Genomic DNA, 15,268 nt, shown 5'->3' on the forward strand with positions numbered 1-15,268 from the left:
AAAACAAAATCTGAAAGAATCTGCTGCCAGTAGACCTACCTTACAAGACATACTAAAGTTAGTTCTTCAGGCTGAAAGCAAGTGACCCAAGACAGTAATTTGAATACACACACACACAAAACAAAGAACACTGATAAAGGTAATTATGCAATTATAAAGGAGTATAATTGCCTATTTCTTATCCTTTCTTATCTTGTTTAAATATCATAAAGCAGTATACATTTAATTGTATTTCTGGGAATATAACATACAGAAATGTAATATATTTTCCAATAGCAGGGCAAAGAGGTTGGTGAGAACAAACCAACATTGGGTTAAGAATTGACTCCAGATGTTTCACTTGAATCCAAAGGAACAAATGCATAGAACCTGAAATGGAAAGAAGGCTAATATGAGAAAAATTATACATATAACATAAAAATTGTGTTCTACACTGGAAACTGACACAACACTGGAAACTGACTATAACTCAATTTAAAAAAAAGAAAAATTATACGTATAAACTTGCTCTCTTTTCTCCTCTCAGCTTCTTTAAAAGACATAAAATTACATAAAGGAATAATAATTATAATGATGTACTGTCGGGCTTATAACATGCATAGAGATAATACCTATGACAAGAATACCACAGTAAGAAAGAAAAGAGAGTAGAGCTATATGGGAATGCTGTTTCTACATTCTCTGAAATTGCTGGTGTAATTGTGAAACTGTTTTTGATAAGACATATTTGGTAAGGCATAAAGCAATCACTAAGTAAATAACTAAATATATATAGCAAGAAAATCATTAAAGAAGTTAAAAAGTAATATTAGAAAATATTCAATTAATGAAAAAGAAAACAGTAATGCCAAAAAAAGACTTGTGGTGTAGAGAAAATAATAACTTAAATGAGAAATGTAAATCCTATTGTTTTGCTTAGTTTTGTTTTTATGAACTCTGGATACAAGTCCCTTATCAGATATATTATTTGTGAATATTTTCTACCATTTTGTGGGTTGTCTTTTCATTTTCTTAACATTACTTTTTCAATTAATGCTATGTCTCTCTCTCTCTCTCTTTTTTTTTTTTTACTTAAAATGAATCAGAGCAAACACAACATGTGTACAAATCTATAGATAAATCTGCTCTGGAAAAAGTGCATAAATACATGGCAAAGAAATGAGACTTGGCATTTTAATGCTGATCATGCCATCCTCAGTGCCATAACACCAAATCTGTGCTTGCAACACAGTAAACTATGTGTATCTGCTATACCCTACTTCTCAAATCCAGGACTTATAAACTCAAATCAGAATTTGCCATCAAAAACTCAAACTTGAATTTCTGTACTAGGAATGTCTCCAGTAGAGAGCACTAATGTTTTTTGAATATTCAATGTAAGTAGCTTTAATTGAGATAAGGCCTAGGAAGGAGTTACAACCATTTCCCATTCCCATATATCTGGGTACACAAGACATAGGCATTTATTCCATATCCATTAACAGTTTACAGAGCACCCACTGTCCCCAGGCACCACATTAGGCCTTGGGATCCTGAGGAGGAAAAGATACACTCTTACCCTCAAGGAATTTGGCCTAGTGAAGAAGACTGTCTCAATCCCCTAATAACATCTCCTTGCATCAATCAAGGAAAGCATTTACTAATCATGCACTTTCCTATCACAAACTACATACATATATGTAGAAAAGCACATGGACTGTAAGCATTTGCAAACAGTAGGTTCAGGAGGGCCTTAGAGAAAATCTAGTCAAAGTCTCTCATTTTATACCTGGAAACTTTAAACCCAGAGTGGATAAGTGACTTACCCACAATCACGACAAGAGCTAAGATTAATATGGCACTTCCTATACGCCTAGAACTGCTCTAACAGTATTGTTTATTTAATCCTCACCACAACTCATTTTTGAAATACAAAACTAAGGCACAGAGAAATTAATTAACAACAAAAATCAAACAGCTCACAAGGGCAAAGTCAGGATTTGAGTCTAAGTAGTCTTGCTCCAGAATCCATACTTTTAGTCACCATACTATATTTAAGTAGCTATGTCTAAAGGCAGTCATGATTTTCTGACTCATGTTTTTACACTGTCTTGTTATTTTATACTGTCAGGGTTTCCAGCATCTCTAGAACCCATTGGTCAAAAATTATCAAAGAAATCTCAAGATATTATGGTACTTCAAAGTCACAAGATCCTCGATTTGGGGAAAATGGCTCAATTCAACGTGGATGTATATGTTACCAGAAGGTGAAGATGAAGACATGCACAGACATGAGAAATATAATAAGTAATCTTGTAATAAGTATTCTTTTATCTTACTTTGACAAATGTTGCCACTTCTGTCTCATTTCCTTGTCTTCCTGAATCACTTCCATGTACTCCTTCTCACTTCCAAATCCCAGTCTTTAAGTGTGTTGATTCTTCAATCAAATAAGAACATGTTAATGTAGACAGAGCTAGGGATAAAATCTTGAGAGGACCCTGCACTATACAAGATAGAGAAAATGTGCATTTCAGAAGCCTCAGACTTCACTTCACCCATTCATTTATTATCTAACAAATATTTATTGGGTGCCTGCCATATGCACAACAATGCACTAGGTTCTGGGGATGTGCTAGTCTATGTGATGGATGTGACCTTTACCCTCCTGAGGTCCACAGTCTTACAGCATTCCTCCAGAGTAAGTTAGGGATCAATAGTTAAGCACTTGTCAATTCTCAACCTGTTGGGCCTCTGAATGATGCCTGAGGTACAGGAGGATGAAAAGAATGACTCAGCAAACTGGGGACTGCTAAGAGATGCTGTCACTCTCAGGTGTGCAGACTACAGAGGAGAGAGCATGTTATTTTGAAATGACAGTAATACACTGTTTGAGTGATATGCATGAACTATAAAATAGTTTATAAATAGAAATTATTTGCATTATGATTATGTTTTGTCAGAATGCACACATCTTTTTTTGTGTGTTTGTGTCCTTGAGGACCCTGAAGAACAAAATTTTGTATCTGATTATTGAATTGGTTAAGTAAATTAAGCAAATCCAGGCATTTTATTTGATAATCAAGTTCACACAAAGATGAAGGTAAAATTATAAAATTTACACCCACTTACATATTTGTTTCATCCTTTAGTATGCTTCCCCCCCTCATTTTTACTTGTAATCAATCTGTCTGTAACTCCCCCAGTTACACAGAGGCCTTTACCAGACACAAAAAGCTATTCTGCTCACAAAAACAACAGGCTTCCTTAAGCCTTAAGTTTTTTTTTTTTTAATTTGCCCTTTAGGTCTCAATTTCTCTGAGAAATCTGGGAAGTCCTCTCCACTTTAGCCCACTCTTTCATCTACCAATGTAAGACCCAACTACATTTGCCCTTCAATTTTGTAATGAGATAAAGGACGCCTGAGTTATTATCATACTGCTCTTTTTCATAAGGTGACCTGGTTACATTCAGCTATTATAAAGCATATTTGAGTCATAGGCTCTGAACCATGTCAATATCCTGTACTAGGAGATTTTAATCAGCCCTGAATTTGCTCATATATCCAGCTACATATTTGCCTCTATTTTTTTTTAAACTATAAGTTTCTTGAGGGCATATGTTTATTTGTTTTTAAATCCTCCAAAAACAATTTGGTGGAGAGACTGAATTGGAGATAAAGAAGTTAGCAGAGATAAATTAGTAGAATAAGTGGATAACTGGAAGGTGTGCCTGCATTTGGATACATAGCATTCAGGAGACAAAGACAAAGAGAACTGTGGTGTAGGGACACACTGGGGTTTGTTTAGTTAGTCCCCACTGATTTATCATGTCCAGCCTAACGGTCCCTGGAGGAATGCTTGGAGACTTGTGGACCCCAGGAGGGCAAAGGCCACATCCATCAAATGGACCAATGTATCCTCAGAAACCAGTCCAGTGTTTTGCACACAGTAGGCATAGAATAAACATTTGTTGGATGATAAATGAGTGGTAAGATGAAACGAAGTCTGAGATATCTGGAACATGAAATATTCCTATCTTCTTTTCTGATATAGTCCAGGATAGCTACATTAAACACATAGAAAACAGAAACTCCTGCCTAGACTGTTAGTGGCTTGCCCCAGATCTCACTGCCAGAAGAGCCACCAGCAGAAGCCAAGATACCAATTCTCATACACTTTCTGACTCATATCTTTTCCTCTATTTCTAAAATGTTCTGAATCTTGTTCTTTTACAATTTATATTGATTCTTAAAAATTCTTAACAAACTATATATATGTGTGTATATATACATACATACACACACACACACACACATACATATGCATACATATTATGTCCTAGTCTTAGAGAATCAGTTAAGATTAGAACTGAAGTTCAGTATTAAATGTGTATTACAATTAACAGATAGCCTAATATTAGGCCAAGAAACACATATGCACAAATACATACACGCACAGTCATTGAGGAATAAAAGATGGGAGGGTCATGGAATCAAGGCCTAGCTGGTATTAGACCTGGGTTACTTCAAATCAAAGAAATGAAAAAGTTGACTATGAGGAACCTCAGAAACCAGCTGTTTTCACAGTATCAGGAAAACTTTTGCCCAGATTTCAACATGGTCCAGGGAACACAGATTGAATTCTTACAGGGATCCCAGCAAGCACTGTCTCAGTCACTAGCAGAACCCATCAGGGCTTTTTTTATATCACTTCACAGGAGCTAAGGAGCACTAACTCTGCTTTAATTCTAAGCTTTCAGCCTGGCTTCACTTGCAAATATTTTCTTAGAAGTCTTCATTTTATGGATGGGAAAGAGACAATAGTCAATAACTGGCTGGCTCCTGTGTGGCAGATTCCAATATGGGACCCAGATGACAATACAAATTCTTTAAATGGGATGCATGGGAAACTTTCAAAGAAATATTTGGACATCTTCCCAGGAGACAGATTAGCTGGAGATGGCGGGCATCCTGCTGCAGGAAATCATGTTTTTCCCTTGAAGGAGAGCCTGGAAGATCACCTTCCTAACACTTGTCATAAAAGGAAGGGATGTCATATAGTTAAGACAGAGGGTCAATCAGCATAGTGGGCTGAGAACACAGAGTAATTGGTCATGAATATTTAAGACTGGGACCATGATAAGGGATCAGCTCACACAGAAGTGCACAGCTGGCCTTGCACAATTACAGTTTCTAGTCAACCTACCTTATTCCAAAAACACTTGCAATGTCGACCTCATCCTGTCCTTGGACTTCTCACCACTGAGCTCATTCTCAGGGGTCACTCTCAGAATTTCTCCCAGGCCCGAGGAGAGCTCACATTAAAACTCTGCAAACAGGAGATTGAAAAGTTCAGGAAAACATGGTGAAGTCTTTGATCAAAAATAAATAAAAATTCTTCATCAATGACAATATGCTCAATCATACACAGTTGAACCAGCAGGATGACTTTCTGAGAATGCAAAGCCATGAATGCCTTCTCACTTTTGTTCTTTTCTTCTGACCTGATGTCTCAGTAGGACTAACAAACTTGAACCCTGGTGTTGAGAAAATATTGCAAAGTAGTATTTCAATTGAGCACTGTAAAGCTAGCCAAACTTTCCCAGACCCATGTTCCTATGCTCCTCCTTCAACCCTGCATGGCCCACCAACCTCTCCTCCCCTTTCAGGTGCTGCATGCTTCCCCTGTAGATTACATACCTCTGAGAAAAGGAATAATGATTCCTGTTTAACTTCGTATTCTGCCTCTCCTCTCCAGAACTCCAGTGCTTTCTTTTATACACTGTAGAATTTCAATGTTTTAATTAATTGAAAGAAATAGAGAATTTTCCATTATCAGAAATAATTTTATAATACAGAATTGGAAAATAACTGTTAATACTGGATAATATTCTGTCTTCCATTAATCATAAAAATTTTCTCATGACACAGAGAAATCTGAACTCTTATCAAGGCAGCCACATGGAGCAGAGATGATGACACTCAGAGTCTCTCTTTTTTTAATTTTTTTTTTTGTTTTTTGGTTTGGTTTGGGTTTTATTGTTTTGTTTTGTTTTTCAGGGAATCAACTCATTAAGGCCCTGCCAAACCTAGGAGTGAGTTGATTGCTCCATGTAGGTCATGCAGTTCAATAACACAATTTGTAGTGATCCTTTCATTTCTGTTATTTGTGACTCTGCTTGTGCCATTGGGCAGAGGAAACGGCCACATTGCTGCTCACAGTCATCTCCTTTATCATATGAATGTGAGGAGCCTACCACTAGATATGTCCCCAAACCAATGGGATGCTGTAGAATACAGAGTATTTCTATGTCTTTTTCTTCTGGATTTTCTCAGGTTACCAGAAAGAGATTGACTGAGCCCTGAGGGTGGATTGGTCATTTTAAGACAATATTTGGGGCAGATAAGGCAAACATATAGAATTTAGGTCTTTCTAAATTTTACTTCTCTTTCATGAGTCTCTTTCTGATTATTAACACCTGCACTGATCCATCTCTTCATGTAAGTAGTACTTGGTTGTTTTCTATGAGTTCACCTAAGTTCTGAGCTGCTTGAGATCAGAAACCAATATTGATGCTTTTTGATATTGTTCTTGATATCTAGCATACTGATGGGCACAGAATGAGTGCTTAATAATTATGATGAGACTTCTAAACACAATTTTACACTTTGACAAATTTGGCTGTGGAAATAGTGACTGAGTCTTTTAGAATTTTCTATGAACAGAATAATAAATGTATATAGGAAATTTATAAAATATAGATGGGAAATAAAATACAGCAGCATCTTTCAGAGACACAGCTTCTCTTTCCTTTCTCTTTCCAGATCCATGGAGGTGACAGATCATTCTCTGTCCACCTCTGATGGAGACTATATTCTTTACTGTCCAGTAGCATATTCCCTTTGATTGTCTCTTAGGTATGCAGAATTGCGAGCATATTCGAACTTTCCTTCTTTCCTTCGGTCAAATTCTTGTCAGCAGTTTTACACACACACACACTCTTCCCCCACCACCAATCTTTTGCAGATTATAATCAGGAGTTCTTCAGGCTTCTGCCTAAGAGGGTGGACTTTGCAGACTGGTGGGCCTGGGTTTGAACCTTACATGATCACTTTGGATAAGTTTCTGGATTATTTAAAATTAGCTGCCAGTTACAGAGACTGCAAAGAACAGTGGCATAAACAAAGTGATGTTTGTTTCTCTTTCACATTAAAAAAATTTCTAGAGAGACAATCCAGAACTGGTATTATGATTTCAAAAATCTCCTGAGGCTTAGGCTGGTTCCACTTTTTAGGTTTGCTAAACATCAGATGAGGTCCTCAATCTCATAGCCCTAGATGGAGCTTTATCCATCACATGCAATGTAGAAAGGAGGAAGGAAGGAAGGGAAGGAGACAGAGGAAGGCAAGCATCTATGATCTCTTAAGGAAATTTCCCAGAGGCTGTCATACACTTCCTGTTACATTTCATTGACCAGAATTTAGTATTGTGACCTCACTAAGCTGGAATAGAGACTGGGGAATGTTGTCCTTATTCCAGACAATACTCAGCTGAAATGTGGGTGGTTCACATCGTTAGGAAGAAAGGGGGAAAGGAGCATTGGAGTAGCCAAATACCAGTTACTCTATACCACTTTTTTCTTGACTGTTATTAACCATCTCACAGGAGTCTTAGGATTAAAATAAATGTTACTATGAAAGCATCTAATACAGTATCTAGCATAAAACAAGCTTTCGGTTAATGTTAGTTAATATCCCTCCTTATTCCTTTTTTGTGAATTTTCTCATTTCCCTGATACCCCATCATTGGCATCCAAATTCTATTTTAAATACTTGCCCCAGTTGATGGTACTAAGCTGTAGTCTTGTACCTTTTCATAAGAGGGAGCAACAAATACATTATTATTCAATGTCAGCATTAATTTTTTAGCTTAAAGTTTGGCTTAGATTTAAGACAAAGCTCTTGGAATCAAATAGACCTAGATGTGAATCCTGGTTCTGCCACTTAGTCACTGTCTAACCCCAGCCTCTTGCTCCCTCCATTTCCTCATCTGTGACCTGGGGTAAGATTCAGATATGAGGATTAAATGAAAATAATAGAGAGAGAGCGCCTGACAAAGTAAGTGGTAGTTTTTCTTATCTTTTTAAATTTGGCCTAATCTGGGTGAAACTTTTTGAAAATGAACTCTTATTCCATTAAAAAAAAAGTTTTAAAATTGGTCATCTCCATACATATACAAATGAGTGTTGTTAAATTGTTAGTCAAACCTTTTGATAATTGTCTCCAAAATCAGTGTAAACCCAAATAGCAGCAAAGTCTTTCTTGTATTTTTTTTAAAGAAAAAAACAGCATAGCTGAGCCTTAACCTTATTTAGCCTTGATTTGAATGATTTTTGGCAGATCCACTCTTAGAAGCAGAAACATTTCCACCAATGAGTATATTTCATAACATCTTTCCCCCAGTGGCTAGTTGTTAAGCCCCTACTGTGTCCCAGAAGCTGTGCTAGTTTCTGGGGACATATTGGTAAGCAGAAATGCACATGGTCCCTGCTGCTGTGGAAGTCGCAGTTACTGAGGGAGACAGGTGAATCAATCACTGAAAATAAATGAAAAATTGCCATTATTAAAGTTGTTAGGAAGGAGACATACCGGTGCTGTGAAAGTATGTGTGAACATCTTATGATCCAAGGTTGAATGGTGATTTTAGGAACAAAAAATTGACCAGTCAGTTGAAGTAAAGAGATGTTATGAGCATATGGTTTGAAATGAGCTCAGACACAAGGTGAGCCTGCCCTTGGCATGGACCAAAACATGCCACAGTCTCCAGCACCACTCCAAAGAATGCATTTCATGGTTTGGGGCTGTATTTAAAATAAGTGCCCGTGATATATAACTTCTCAATGTGATACTCTGAAAGGGGCTACATAATTTAGGAATAATCTAATTATTTCATAATGTATTCATGCTATATTGATAAATATTAAATTCACATACTTTTTTTTTGATACACCAAGCAGAGATATCTGAGAAAATTGGCTGTAAAGTAGGATCTTTTCAGAGAGGGTTAGAGTGTTGATCTGCATTACCTGTAGTGAGAATTTGAATTTGAAGCCATTTGGCTGAATGGGGTGGCATAAGAAACACTGTTGGCAGAAGAATAGGTAGCCCACAAAGTAGCAGTGGAGGATGACCACAGGATGAGAGGTGTGAGCAGTGTGTTCCAGAGAGCAGGCAGGACTGTGCTTGTGATGGCCCATCTCAGAGCCAGCAGGCAGCCCCAATGTCCCATCTCTCCAAGGCATTCCAGGTTCACATAGACAAGAACCCAGCTTGGCACCTTGGCAGTGGGGTACCATTTCTCCTTGTCCTGTCCAGCTGAGCTAACGGGGCATCCTTTGGGGAAAATGTTGCCTCTCTGGTCTCTTTTAGGGGTTTGGAAGTTGGCTGGGAGGCTCTGTTCCCATGTAACATGTTAGGGCATGACTGATCCTCGGGGGAAGAGCTGCCTGCCATCGGACTGTAGGTGGTTTCTTGTTCTGAGCTGATAAATTTAAGATGAATTCCATTCATCTAAAGATTTTTAAGTTCATCTCTGTAGGCAAACCTAAATGAGTTTTAGTTAAATGAGGTATCAAAATAGGCAACTGAGCAAGGGCTTGTCTTCCAAAAGCATTTGTGAGTCATGATGCAGTTTCTAGAGGCATAGTGTTGTGCACGGTGGGCAGGTTCCCAGCCCTCCCCAAGAGTATTTGTGCTAGGTATTTACCCTAAGGCGTCACAAGCCTTTCACTTTCACCTTCCCAGGAATGCCATTGGAACTAGGAATTTCCCCAGCTCTTCAATTGCTCTGTAATTGGAATTCTACCCTCAGGGTGCAGCAAAGTTGTTTCGACCTCAGGGACTTCTCAATTGCTGTTCTCTGCCTAGAAAATTCTTCCCCTAAGAATCTGAATGACTGCTTCCTTCTCAACGGAAGGTCAGCTCCAGAGTGACCTCAGGGATACTTTCCCTAATATCTAGATAAAGTACCACTGCCTGCTACCATCATAGTCCTTCAGACCTGGGTTCATTGCTTGCTGACTTGTTCATATTCTGTTCCCCCCAACACAAACACAAGAATATAAGTTCTGTGAAAGCATGGTTCTTGTCTCCCTTGTTTACCTGTTCTTAAGCCTGGTAGAGAGTAAACTTCCCAACCTGCTGCATGTGATAGTAGGCAAAAAGTTTACCCCTTTGGACATAAAATAGGGATAACATAACCTGTGCTTCCTGCCTCATAGAAAAACTGAGGACCTGGAGTTAGGGTCCCGAAGATACTTTCTCTCCCAGAAACTTGTGACTAATTTTTTGATTCCATATATATATATATATATTGCAAATATCAATACCATTTACCCAATTACATAACCCCAAAAGTCTTAGAACACATTTTGTGCTTGTCTTTGCTTTGCTCCCCACTAAACTACTCCTTAAACAATAGTAATCAGTTTGTCCAGAGGCCATATCCTTAAGGTCCCTCCCTTCAGCACCCTTCCTTCACAGCTTCTTGATTGCCTTGAGTCTTTCCAGGACCACTGATAATTGTCTTCCAACCAGCAGTTCAGTTTGTATTATTTCCCCTCTTCCACCTCCCAAATTTGTCATCCACACTGCAGGAAAATAATTGTTGTGGAAGGCAAATTCCACACCAATACTGCTTAGTTTAATAATCATGTAATGACTTGCTTTGCCACAGGATCATGTCCAAATACCTTGAAGAACCATGTAAGGCAGTCTTCCTCTGTGTGCTTCTGCAACTCTCCAGCTTCACCACTTGCCCTTCTGTCATTTCTAAATCATCAGTGCACACAACATGGACAGAATGTGCACAGTCACGTGCCATATGCACCAACCATCCCAAACTGTTTGCAGTGCAGAGAGGAAGGATTCCAGGTGGCTTCGCTCCCCTCTATCTGTGGTGTTCACATTGCCTTGTCAAACACCTGCTCATCTTTTAAGAGTCAGTTCAAGTGTACCTATTCTTAAAGAACATTCCAAACACTTGCCCTCTGCCCACCACTTCCAAGAGCTCCTCATTTCTTCCTCTGCACTGCCTCTGAGCCTTGTAGTATGCCTATAATAATACCCATGCCAGAGATCATCTCTGCCTCCTCCTCAGTGCTCCTTCATGGTCAAGTTATTTGATTCATCTCCTGAGATTCCTGGGCCAGGCATTATACTTGGCATGTTAATCAGTATCTGGAAAAGAACAAAACAACAAAATTCAGTGTACTTATTATCTAGTAGAGGGCTTCATTCAATAACATACTTTTGACTGATATTTGAAAAATTGAAAGATCTCCTTGAAGGTTAGAGTTAGGAAGAAGGGATATTGTATTTATGCTGTTAATAGATATCAGTTGAATGGCCAAAATATTTTGTCAATGAGCTAGTGTTAACTGAACATTTACTGTGTTCAGAGTTCTGGATGTGGCCAATTGCAGGGGATGCTTGAAATAGCTTTTGGACATTTCTGAAATGACTCTGGCTTTATCATTTCACTGGGTCATAATGTTAAATGGTCAGCACAGGTTCTCAGATTCCAGGCAGTTTAGAACATAGTGCCTGAATGTTTTTTCATCCACTACCCTCTTAAAGGATTTTGAAACACTGTGTCCTTTCCTCATCCATTTAAAAAGATAATATGTAAAAATTTTATCTTGACTTTAAATCATTATAAAAGATGGTGCTTCTTACATTATAAATATTGATTTACAAATACCACTCTTTTTAATGTACACAATGGAAGCTAAATTAAATACCAAGGTGATTTTGTATCTACCATGTCATCCATATAAAAAAAAAAAACACACACATTATAAACAAACTGGTCTAGAAAAGCCAGGAATTTCACATAGTTGTTTCCCTTGCAGAACTCATTTCATTCCTCTTCTCCTATAAAACTTAATCCCCATATAACATTCTTGTGTTTGATATATTTTCTTGATTACAAGTGCATTCTTAGCTCACTCTCATCCATGTACACCCACCCCTTGGCTCAGGACACCTGCTGGACATTGGTTGAACATCAATTTCAACTTTTCTGTCTCTTACTTCAAGAGACAGAAAAGGTCCTCACAAAATTGGGAAGGAGGAAAAAGAAAAGTAGAAAAGGAAATCAGTGCAGGACCTGACTTTTGGTGAGGGAGCCAAAAAGGGGAAAACACTCTTTTACTGGGACACACACAGAGAGATCAGTTGGGATTGAAGGAGATCCAATGAGGGTGAGAGGAGTGCACAGCAGATGCCTGGCTGACAGAACTGAAAGAAACCAGCACAAAATATCCCTGTAATCAATCCCCAGACCTTGACTTGAGCTGTTGTTGCTGAGCTAGGAATGTCTGCTGAAGCTGAGGGAGAGAGCTGAGGCTGATGGCACAGACTGAGTCTCATGGGGTTGGAGTGTGTTGTTTTCTGTGATTGGTAGTGTCTATGGAACAGAACTGCCTGGGACCTGAATTCAAAAAGCAACATTGCTGATGCACATGGTGTGGATTATCTAGGTATCTCATGGACATATTCACTATCTCTGCAGGTCCAGGGCCCAATTTGGCATTTTTGCAATAGAAGAGAAGCACGGTTCTATCAGAATCATCATAATTTTGGTCTGAGAGACCCAGGGGAAGTTCGGGTTGAAATCAGAATCCATGGCCAAAGAACCTGCATATTTCATAGGCACAACTGTGATTTTTATTGGGTCCAAGGCAGAGGGTGTGGATATGCTCTGTGGTTGTCTTGGTGGTCCCATGCCACAAGGAAGAGAGAGCCAAGAGCAGAGATCTGGGTGCACAGAAGGGGAAGTTGAAGCCTTTCCATCAGCCTTGTCTACTACATGAAAATGTGACAATAGGGATGGCACTGACCTGATACTGCACTGAGGACCCAGCTGGGAGACTGAAGGATCATTACAGAAGGCCCTAGTGCATGACATCTTTAGATTTGTTTCCACTGGTGTTTCTGTGTAGAATTTGGACATTCCCATGGCAATAGAAAGGGCAAAGGAACTGTTATCAGTGTGTATTGGAAACATTCCAACACCACATACCACAGCCTGCACCCCAGAAATGGTTTGGAAGTCTCAATTCCAATAAAAGTAGAAGCCTTAGCCACTCTCCAATCTGTGATAAACACCTAATCAAAATGAGGTTCTGTTAAACAACAAAAGTAGATTGTGTTCACCACAACAAAAACCACATTGGCAATCATAGAAACAACAGGCAATGCACTCACAAGAATGACATGGCACCACACTATACCAAAAACAAATCTCACAGCAATATCATGGAAATGTGTGCAGCCAACATAGGAAAACTTCCACTTAAAAAAAGCCCTTCAAGTCTACAACAGATAACTGACAATCTTTAACCCATAAAGATAGCTATAATAAAATGAAAAAGAAGAACAATTCCCAGACCCAACCTCCAACACATTTGGAAACTGAACAAAAAATAAATTAAAAAAAGGCAGCATGTGAACACCCTTATCTACAGAACAGACTGAAATAAAAATTAGATTATGACTACTTCTTAAAAAAAAAGTTTTAGTTTTCTAAAATGTCTGAATTTTCAAAGCCACATTTTATATTCTCCACCACCTTTTTCTTGTCAATGAGCCTGAGTAAGGTGTTCACTCAGTGACCAAGAAGATCTCAGGTGTTGTCAGCAGGACCTAAAGCAAGCCTCCTCCTACTTGCTTCATCAAAAGAAAATCGACCTATAGTTCCTGCCACTGAGCCAAGAAAACAGGCAGTGAAAAGACATTCAGTGTTGTTAATCATCAGAGAAATGCAAATTAAAAGCACAGTGAGATATTACCTCGTGTCTACCAGGATGGCTATCATCAAATAGACCACAAAGCCACAAATATTCAGCAACAATGTGGAGAAAATTGAACCCATATACACTGTTGGTGTATAGTTTATACAGAGACTAGTGTGTGAGAGCTGAGTCCTGGAGGCCTGTGATTTATCCAGGAGGTCAAGTCATTGCAGGCAGCATGTGCTGCTTGAAGCCAGTTTTCAGCCCTGGCTGTCCATGCGCATCAGTCTCCTCAGGAGCTGAGTCCCCCAAAATCACAAACCCCCACCCAGAGATTCTGATATAATTGGCCCAGGCATCCTGATTTGAAAAGCTTCCCACTTGATTCAATGTGTAGTCACATTGAGAGACACTGTGAGCAACTAGTTCACTCTGGGTTTAGTCAGTATAATTTATACACACAAACTAGGAAAAGAAGGAACAATAGAAATGCAAACTATTACAACCACAATGGAAAACAGGACGGTGACTTCTCAAAAAACTAAAAATAGAACTAATATATGATCTAGCAATTCCACTTCTGGGTATTCATCCAAAGAAAATGAAAACATTAACCTAAAAATATATATGAACCCCAATGTTCATGGTAACCTTATTTACAATTGCCAAGATATGGAAGCAAACTAAGTGTCCATCAACAGATGACTGGATAAAGAAGTTATGGTATATATAAAATGGAATATTACTGAGCCATAAAAAAGAATGAAATGTTGCCATCTGCAACAATATAGATGGACTTGGGGAGTATTATGCTGAGTGAAATAAGTCAGACAGAAAAAACAAATACTGTAGAATATCACTTATATATGAACTCTGAAAAAGAAAACTAGTGAACATAACAACAACAACAACAACAACAACAAACAGACTCACAGGTATGGAGAACAAACTAATGGGTATCCATGGAGACAGGGAAGAGGGGAGGGCAAGACTGGGATAGGGAATTAAGAGGTACAAACTACTACTTATACAATAAATAAGCTACAAGGATATGTTATACAGCACAGGGAATATAGCTGATATCTTATAATAACTATAAATGGAGTATAACCTTTAAAAACTGCAACCTGGAACTTATATAATTTTGTACATCAAACCTACCTCAATTAGAAAAACGTCGAAGACCAGTTTGCCCCATGTGACCCAGGTCCCTCCAGTTTTGCCTCCTTTTCCTATCTGTAGGGCTCAGTGTCATCATCTGTTAAATAAGGTACTCAGGCTAGAAGGCCAGCTCTACTTCAAGAATCCTGTAAATCTATTGAAAGCAAACTAAATGATCAAATGAGAAAACTCAACCCCAGAATGAGCAATCCTTACTGCTGGCAGAAGTTCCATCTCCACCATGATTAAATGAGGACTAGATAGTGCACACTTGTTCCTTGCTTTCATGGACAGGAAGACACAGCTGATGTTATGTGAGATTTAAGAAGTA

General features: G+C 38.5%; 1 long non-coding RNA gene across 1 annotated transcript in view; it reads right to left on the reverse strand.

Moving 5' to 3' along the window:
- Nucleotides 1-218: 218 nt before the first annotated feature.
- LOC135321558 (uncharacterized) overlaps nt 219-15,268 on the reverse strand; it is a 941,446-nt gene continuing 926,396 nt past the window's right edge. Inside the window, exons 14-17 of the long non-coding RNA XR_010381412.1 lie at nt 11,106-11,218; nt 5,187-5,762; nt 2,319-2,419; nt 219-369 (exon numbers count right to left, since the gene is read on the reverse strand). This is a non-coding gene — a long non-coding RNA (uncharacterized LOC135321558). The remainder of the gene's footprint in view (nt 370-2,318; nt 2,420-5,186; nt 5,763-11,105; nt 11,219-15,268) is intronic.

This window comes from Camelus dromedarius, chromosome 6 (genome assembly GCF_036321535.1).
Source record: "Camelus dromedarius isolate mCamDro1 chromosome 6, mCamDro1.pat, whole genome shotgun sequence".
Taxonomy (NCBI): Eukaryota; Metazoa; Chordata; class Mammalia; order Artiodactyla; family Camelidae; genus Camelus; species Camelus dromedarius.